This window comes from Chenopodium quinoa, unplaced genomic scaffold (assembly GCF_001683475.1).
Source record: "Chenopodium quinoa cultivar QQ74 unplaced genomic scaffold, ASM168347v1, whole genome shotgun sequence".
Lineage (NCBI taxonomy): Eukaryota > Viridiplantae > Streptophyta > Magnoliopsida > Caryophyllales > Amaranthaceae > Chenopodium > Chenopodium quinoa.
In genome coordinates, this window is record NW_018742726.1 from 1,547,513 (window position 1) to 1,557,199 (window position 9,687).

Sequence of the window (9,687 nt, forward strand, 5' to 3'; positions counted from 1 at the left end):
GACCCCAGGCGGTGTTTCACCGGATGGGGGTGCTTTGAATGCAAGGTATTTAAAGGTTGAAGACCCCTCATACGGAGCTATGCCGGATGAAGGAGTGAATTCAGTACTAGGAAATGGGTTAAAGACCCCCAGGCGGCATGCAACCCGGATGGGAAATCATTCAAGATCCTTAAAATCAGAAGTTAAAAGAGAAAGGGGCAGCCGGTACCTTGTCGAAATTGAGCAGACTATACTCAACCGGTAGCCGGATGTGATTGATCTACAAATACCGGATGCAAGAATTCTTGAGGAAAGTAAGCAGCCGGTGTCAGAGCTCTCAGAGAATTTTTTGAAAATTTTGTAAAGTATGGAGGAGAGAGGTGATGTCTCTCATTTATAGGAGAAGGGCAGAAGGTGAACCAACACCTTCTGCCCTAAAAATTGAAAATCTCATAAAAGGAGGGAAGCAGACGAGCCGTCGCTTCCCATTCCTCTGACGCCTGTCACAGGTGACACATGGCTATGCCACATCACACCTGTGAGGGGCAGATGTTTAGGGTAAAAATACCCCTAAGACACGTGGCCCTATAAAGGCTTGCCACGTGTCAAGCTTGCAACGGTCAGTAAGGGCCCAATCCCTTTGCGACACGTGTCATTGTACCCTAATTGAGGTACAGCTCTCCCCAACTATAAATAGTAGGGGAAAACCTCATTTATGGGGATCGTCGACTGATAAGTGGCATTTATGCCACTATTTAGATCCTCTAATCGCGGTATTTTTCTACGTTTGTCTCTTGTTTGTACCCCTTTTGCTCCGTTTCTCTCTTTATTATGTTTTTGTGCTTTTCCTCGTGTTTTGTAGGCTTTTGGAGTTGATTTTGAGAGAATGAAGAGCTTGGAGAATTGGAGTTCATTTGAAGAGCTACAAAGGAAGTTAAGGAGCAGGCAAGCAAGGCCATGCGGACAGCGCGGGTCGCGCTTTCAGAATGGCGCGGGTCGCGCTTTCAGAATGGCGCGGGCGCGCCAAACCCAACGCGGGCGTGCCTAACATTGGGGTCAAAAATATTGGAGGCAGAATGTAGGCGCGATTTGGGCGCGGCTTAGGCGCGGGCGCTCCTAAGATAGGCGCGGGCGCTCAAGGGCCTGAACTCCAAAACTAACCTTTGTTCACTCTTTTAGCCATAACTTTTGATCTACAAATTGGATTGAGGTGATTCAAGTTGCATTGGAAACTAGACTTAAAGAGCTTTCCAACGTTAGGTTGCACGCCCCTAGAAACCTCCTAGAACAGAAGTTATGGCCGTTTGAAAATGGATGTTGCTGCCAGGCCAATCCCAGTGAGCGGGCGCGCAGGCAAATATCGCGGGCGCGCACGAGCAGCTACGGGTCTTTTAAACGCTTCTTCCTCTCCTCTTTTTAGAAGTTTGGATTGTGGGTTTCTTTGGGGTTTTCTCTCTCCTCTTTGAGGGGTTAAACCCTAACATCTCTCCATCAATCTTCACATAAATTAGGCTTAGATTTAGTTTTAATCTTTGTTTTTATACTTTGTAATGTAGATTAAGAGTAATTTAGGGTATTTTAGAGAGAGAAAGTGAAGAGCTTCAATGGTGGATTGAAGAAGATGAAGATGCAAAGTGACATTGTTTTCTATTCCTTTTCAATACTTCAATGAGCATTCTAAACTCTATCTCATTTATTGTTCTTTCTTCATTTCTTGCTTGATTAGAGTAGTTGTTTAGTTTAATTGTTTCTCTTTGATCTTCTTGTTGGGTTTTGTGTTATTTGTTCATGATTAGTGAGTAATTCCCTTTACTAAGGGATTGGTGATAGCATGTGGTGAACCTTGAATGTATTAGGCTAGACAAATGTTGGTTATATGTGATTAAATATACCTTGTAACCACGTTTTACTAATTACTCCATGTGAATGGCCAATCATGGGTTGTAATTGGGTTGATTGAACTAAGTTATGACGATAGTGTAACTTAGGGATATCCATTAGGTGATCGTTTCTATGCAAAAACCTTAACTTTCACAGCTTATGACGATAGTATGAGCATGTGTTAAGTTGGGAAAGCCTTTGACCCCGATAGGTGGTTAGATGGTATTGTTGGTATTGCCTTATATGAGATATTTGGTTTGCATGTAAACTCATTTCCATTGCCTAACTTTATTGAAGATCATTGTCATGTTTAACCCTCTCCCTTGGTGTTAGTTTAACTTAATATTAATCTCATTTTGTTTATTGTTCTATCCATCCTATCTCTTTGACCTAGCTTAATTGGTGGTGGTGTTGATAGTGTTTATGTCGTCTCCGTGGTTCGACCCTCTACTTACCACTAAACTTGTTTAGTGTAGGTGTAGGTTTATAAATATTGTTTGGTTGAGGGTAGTTAGTCCAACGACCTAATTATCCTTCACCATCGACATTTCCAACAACCAACCAAACACAAAACCCATTGCAAAACGCTCTCCAATCGAGAAGCATTTATTGCTCTTTGTACCTCTTTTAAGAAAGATTCTAACTTAATCTTCGGAGGCGGAACTCCCACCCCCTAGTCGGAGTCTCCGTTATTTGTGCAGGTACAGGCGAAGAAAGGAGCATACTAGGAAATTGTAACTCTCCCGTAGGACACATAAAAAAACCCCCAAACACCTTCAGTCCCTGATGGTAAGGTTAAGACTGGTGCTGAGGTAAGTCTTCGCTTCAATTCTTGGAAAGATTGCTCACACTTCTCGTCCCACTGGAACTTAGTAGTTTTCTTCATAAAACTTGTTAAGGGTTGAGCTATTCTCAAAAAGTCTTGCACGAATCTTCTATAGAATCCAGCAAGCCCTAAGAAACTCCTTACTTCAGTCACACTTGTCGGTCTTGGCCAATTAGAAACTGCCCGAATCTTAGATGGGTCCACCGCAACTCCTTCCTTTGAGATCACATGGCCTAGAAATGCTACCTTCTCTAACCAAAATTCACGTTTTGAAAATTTGGCATACAACCTCTTTTCTCTAAGAATCTCCAACACTTTTCTTAGACGTCCTTCATGCTCTTCTCTATCCCTCGAGTACACCAAAATATCATCTATGAACACTACCACAAAATTATCCATATATGGATGAAAAATTCTATTCATGAGATCCACAAAAGCTGCCGGCGCATTAGTGAGTCCAAAAGGCATAACAGTGAACTCATAATGCTCGTATCTCGTGCGAAAGGTTGTCTTTGGTATATCTTCCTCAGCAATCCTCAACTGATGGTATCCCGTCCTCAAGTTAATCTTTGAAAAGGTCCCAGCACCTTTAAGCCGATCAAACAAGTCCTCAATCTTAAGTAATGGATATTTATTCTTTACAGTGACATTATTCAACTTTCGGTAATCAATACACAACCTTAAGGTTCCGTCCTTCTTCCTCACAAACAAAACCGGTGCTCCCCACGGTGAGACACTTGGCCTTATTCCAACTGTACCTTCAACTCTTTCATCTCTGCTGGTGCCATTCTATATAGTGCCTTAGAAATAGCTCCAATCCCAAGCACTAAGTCTATTTTGAAATCCATCTCCCTAATTGGTGGCATTCCAGAGATTTCGTCTGGAAACACATCTTGGAACTCTCTCACCACCGGGATGTGATCTATGGACTTCTCTTCTACACTCACATCTTGCACATGGCATAAATAAATAGGGTAGCCCTTTCGGATATAAGAATGGAAAGTCATGGCTGACACAATATTGATCCCTGGTTTTGACACAACTCCCTAGTAAGAGATTTTATTCCCCCTTGGTCCCCTAAGAGAAACCTTTTGGGTATGACACTCAATTCTAGCCTTGTACTTGCTAAGACAATCCATTCCTAATATCACATCAAAGTCAGTTAAGTCAAACTGAATAAGGTTTGCAAGCAACTCAGTTCCAGCAATGTTAACTGGTATGCCTTGGTATATGGATTTGCAAGGAACTACCAACCCAGACGGAATTATTATGTTGGATTGACACAAAGATGAAGGTTTTAAAGCATGTTTATTCACAAAAGAAGTGGCTACAAAAGAATGAGATGCCCCAGAATCAAAAAGTAAGTAAGCAGGTTTTGAGTTCACGAGAAAAGTACCCGTCACAACATTAGCATTGGAGTCAATCTCGCTCTGGTTCATGACATAGATTCTTCCATTACTGGTCCTACCATTGCCATTGTTGTTGTTTCCGCCGCCATTGTTGTTGTTTTGGCCATTCCCTCCTTGAGAATTTCCCTTTTGGCCCGAAGAATTGTTGTTATTGAAGCGATTGTTGTAGTTTGAGTTCCTCCCATAACCACCTCCATTATTGCTGTTGTGGTTACCTTGCCCATTCTGAGTTTAATTGTTGCCATTTTGCTTCTTTGGACACTCAAATTTCTTGTGACCAACCTCTCCACATTCAAAGAAAGTAAGCAAATCTCCATTGCATTTGCGTCTTGGATGACTCTTGTCACATTTATGACATGGTCGATTGCGAGATCCTTGCTGATTCTGTTGTCCCTGGCCCCGGTGGTTATTGCTTTGGTTGTTGTTGCTATGGCCTCCCTGCTGACCATTTCCACCATTCCCATTGTTATTACCCTCGAGGCGTGGTCTCTTATCATATCCTTGATGGTTCGATGAGCTCTCACCATTCCCCCTCCTCTTGTGCCTATCCTTGACCTCCTGCTCATGCCTCAAAATCCTTTCGATATTTCAAGCTCTATCATAGGTCTCCTTATAGGTAGCAGCAGTACCAGCCCCAATCACCTTCTTTTGGATCCTAAAAGTTAATCCATCTTCAAACTTCTAAGCCTTGGATCTCTCATCAGGCACTACATTAGGACAAAACCTAGCATACTCATTAAATTTCTTAGCATACTCTTGCACACTCATACCAGCAGTTTGGTTAAACCTACTAAACTCGTTGTACTTTTGTCTATTGATATGTTCAGGAAAGAATCGATCCCTGATTTATTTCTTAAAAGCCTCCCAGTTAAAGTTCTGTTGAGCTCTTATAGTGGCTCCTTCAATTTCCCACCAAATATCAGCAACCTCACGTAAATAGAAAGTGGCTTGGTCCACCTTCTGAGCATCAAAGGTACCAGCAGCAGTAAAAATCTTGTCAAAGTCACGTACCAAGTTCTCAACCAACATGGGATCTTCCTTCCCCATGTATAATGGAGGTTTCAATGCAGCAAGTTTCTTAGCCATAGCGGCTTGAGAGTCGTTGTCATTGTTGTTGTGGTTGTTGTTGTTGTTGTTGTTCAACTGGTTTTGCAACAACATTCCAAGGTTCTGGTTAATTTGCTCAAGAGCTCTCAACCTTGCAGCAAGTTGTTCGGGAGTCTCAGTCATTTGTGCAGTTCTTCTCGAACGAGACCTAGTGTAAAAGTTGTAATTTTGCATACACAATCTGCACAATTTCAACACTGGTGTTACCACCATACACATTTTAACACAATTTATTTAGATCGTGTGAATTGCAATTAAATAACAACCGCATTCTTCCATGTAAACATCATTAGTACATATAGACAAGAATTAAGCAAGTATTAAATTTCAATAACATTCATAGAGTTGGCCAACTTCCAAAACAAATAATGCATCGACTTAGCATTAGACTATAGATTCGTGCATTGCTTTTGTGATCTCACTATAATCCAACCCAGTCTTGACTAAAGTAACACAAGAAAATAAGAGCTTTGTTTTATATAATACAATAGAAAAATGATACTACTATATTAAGTTAATTTTGAAACATAAAATGGCAAATTATAAATATGTTTATCAAAAATTATTTTATTGCAAAATCAAGTGAGAATGAAAATCATCTTTAAAATAACACACTAGCTAGTGCTAATTAGTTAATAAACTACTGGTTACAAATAAACCGAAACTATACTATAATTTTTAATCATAAGAAACTAGCTTTTATTTGTAAAAGTTTTATAAAAGTTTTAACTAAATAAGCTAAATGCAACTTAAAAATTCAACCATCATTTTCCCCTTGACTCTCACGAGCTTCATTTTCCTGAGGCTCCTCCTCTTCATCATCATCCAAGTTATAGTCAAATTCCCGCATAGCTTCCATCATCGCCTTCTCAAGGTATTCCACAGTAGGGATCCATCTTCCTTTATAATAATATTTATCATTTGGTTCACCTTCAATGTATAAATCAGTATACTTCTTCTTAACTTGAGAATAGGGTCCTCTCACACGTAGTGTGTGTAAAAGAATTTGAGATCGTCTCTCCGGAGTGAGGTAATCGGATTGGGCCTCAAGTACATTGTAATGAAAATGTTCAATGCAAATATTCAAACGGTAGACATAATGTCGAATGTCTTCATTATACTTCATACGGATCATATAGGGAGAATCGAGTAATACATTTGTACTCTTCCTAGCACTCGATTTTCTTGCAGTTTTACGTTCTCATACCATTGTCTAATAAATGAAAATAAATAACCACATCAAAAGTACTTAATAAAAGTACTATAAAACACATAGATCCCTTATCGTGATTCTCACACTCACGACTTTCCTATGCTTAAATCAATTTACAAAACTTGTATACAAATTTTAAACCTAAGTCTTTACTTTAATTCATTTTAGTCCCTAAATTTTGAAAAACCTTGGCTCTGAATACCAATTTGTAACACCCCCATAATTCGGATCTTTGTAAAACGATAAGAGTAACCTTTTTACCTTTCAAAACCAACCATCGAACCTTGGGAGTGCTACTGCTACACTTATTTTCCACAGAAAACAAATGCAAAGCAAAACAAAATACCATTGTATAAACTAAGTGAGCTGAGTGACGGCAAAAATAAAATAGTCGTTACATCCAAACTATAAAACATTTTTTTTAAAAAAAACATTAAAAAAAACATTAATTAAAAAGGAAAATAAATAAGTTCGGAATTAAACTAAATTGTCTTAGCTACGTGATTATTCTAACGTCTCCTCACACGTAACCGAGTACCCTCTTACCAACCTGCAAAATAAATCAGAAACAAGAAAAGAGAGAAAACTCCCAAAATCAGATAAACCGAGTAATTCCAACTCCATCCCGTAAAATAAATAATTTTAGTTCAAAAAACATTTTACACAACACAATTTCATCGACATTATAATAATAAGTCAAAATCAAGTTGTCACATAAAATTTATTACTTTAGTTAAGAAAAGGAAAGAGAACGCCAGTAAGGCGGGACTAGTCCCTGTCACCACCTACTTTACAGAGGGTCGCGCGTAACCCTAAATGGCCATAAATTAAACAAAATGTCCCTAGTGTGCACACCCCTCACTAATACCCATTGATTATGAGTAAGACTAAACAACAGTATACGTTAATTTAAACCAACTAGTAGCAACCATAACTACTAGTGGGCAACCTGTTCTTCACCCTTTCGGGTTTCATTTCCCTTCTTAATTTAATGTACAATTTAATAGATTAAATTGTCCGATCACATTGCACATGAGTATTGCACAAATCAATTTAATCCCAAGTAACCATGATTAAATTTCAGTATTATTAGAACATATCCATTCTACATGATACACTAGTTACGATTTGTTTCCCAATAGGCCTTGGAGACCATTGACAGGATCTAGTCGTATCACCTAATCAAAAGTAATTACCTAATTCCTCTAACTAAAGTAGATAGGGAAGTAGGGTCGAATCCACAGGGAAACAATGTTCTTTTATTCCTAATTAATTATTATAATCTAAATTATCAGGTAATCAATTTATGTTTGTAGGAATTAATCTAATAATAAAACTAAGCAAATAAAATAGGAAATTATAAATACTAAAGGATCTAGGGTATAGGTTCACCAATAAATAATACTCCAGGGTAAAACATAACAATCAATTATTAATGCATAAATTAATCAGATTATAAAGGGTTGTCGCTACGTATTATAATCACATAATCAATCTACTGGTATTAAATCGCATCTCTCGAATCTTGACCTAACCATTAATAGATTAACATGCCTATTGAAACTAAGCCTAAACATCAATTCTCATCACTCGAATCTCGAATCAATATTGCAAAACTCATACAATTAAACTTGGCCAAATGTAATTGCATAGTATTAAATCAATCAATAGGAAATTAACCAATCATAAACAATTAACAATAATAATTTACCCTTTCGTATTATTCATGGATCTCCATTAACCCTAAAATAAAATATACTCACACATAATTAAATCTAAACTAAACAAAGCAATTAAAGAAAACATAATAAAAACAACAATAAAATAAAAAGAATAGTAGTATGAAAAATATCAAAGCAAAGTAATAATAAAACTAAAAATCAAGAAGCTCAAGAAACTAAACTACCTAAACTAAAACTAAAACTAAGATAATACTCCCAAAAAACCTCCCCTCCCGTAACTACTACTACTACTACATATATATAAGAAAGCCAAAAAAGATAAACTTTGAGAAACAAAATCTATCCCCTACGTAACTACTACTACATATATATCTAAGAAAAGTACAAATCCCCAAATTCCACTAAAACAAGGAAACTAATCAATTAGAAGCCCAAATGCGAAGTGTCTTGCGCCCAAATCAGGAATTGGGCCGCTCGATCGGGCCCCTTACTTCCCGCCGAGCAGCTCCATGAGATTGGATCTTTTTACTTGCAAGTGGGCTAATTCAAACCTTGAGCCCAATCTCTTCTTTTGGACTTGACCTGATTATTACTTGGTTCGTGATACTAGTTTGTAAAAGTTAGACTTCTTCATCAATCGAGCCCTTAATCACCAAATTAAAATCTTTTAGCTCGATCTTGGGCTTTAAATATACGGTCATGAAATACGATCAAACTCCAATATTTTTGTAGTGCCACAATAAGCTCGGGAATTATCATAATTCTACAAATTCCTACAAAATAATACCAACTCTACAAAAACACTAGAAAACGTATATTAATAATAAAAATAGCTCCGCAGAGCTCAAATGAGCACAAATATGACCGTGGGACGGGGAATAAAAATATATATAAAATAGACTTATCAACCATCAATCCTGTACAATCAATAATTCAATTCCCAAGTTTTTTATTATATTAAAAACTCATACAATAACAATTAATCAAATTTTTGAAAATACTTTAACTAGTACACAAAATATAGAAAACTAGTATAAAATGTAATTCCATATTATCATACGGTAGCACACTCATCACATATAATTACGTAATCACATAGTTGGCGCACAATAATTTAAAATAATTTCCTAACGGGATTCTAAAGATGATGGACATTGTAAATTACCTTGAGTTGCGCGTAAATTTCAAGGTAAGTAACCTCCGAAATGTTCACCTAGTAGCCTCTGTTTCGGGGTTTTCTGATGTCCTGCGGGAGAGTTACAATTCCGAGACTGGAACCGGACGCCTGTACCTGCAAAATAACGGAGACTCCTGTGAGCTCCGCCTCCAACGGTCAAGTTAGTACCTGATTAAGGAGTAATTAATGCGGAAATTAAAGTAATAAGGTCTCTCTAGGTGAGAATATTTAATGTAGGTAATCTGCTTTGTTAGCGAGATCAGCCGGTTATTAGTGTGTTCCGTAATGTTTTTCGCGTGTTGTTTTTTTGTCCCCCCCCCCTTAATGAGGATTAAGGGAGGTATTTATAACCTTGGGAAACGTGCCCATCCTAGGTTTAGGTAAACCTAGGGCCGATTGGGCTTCCCTCGGAA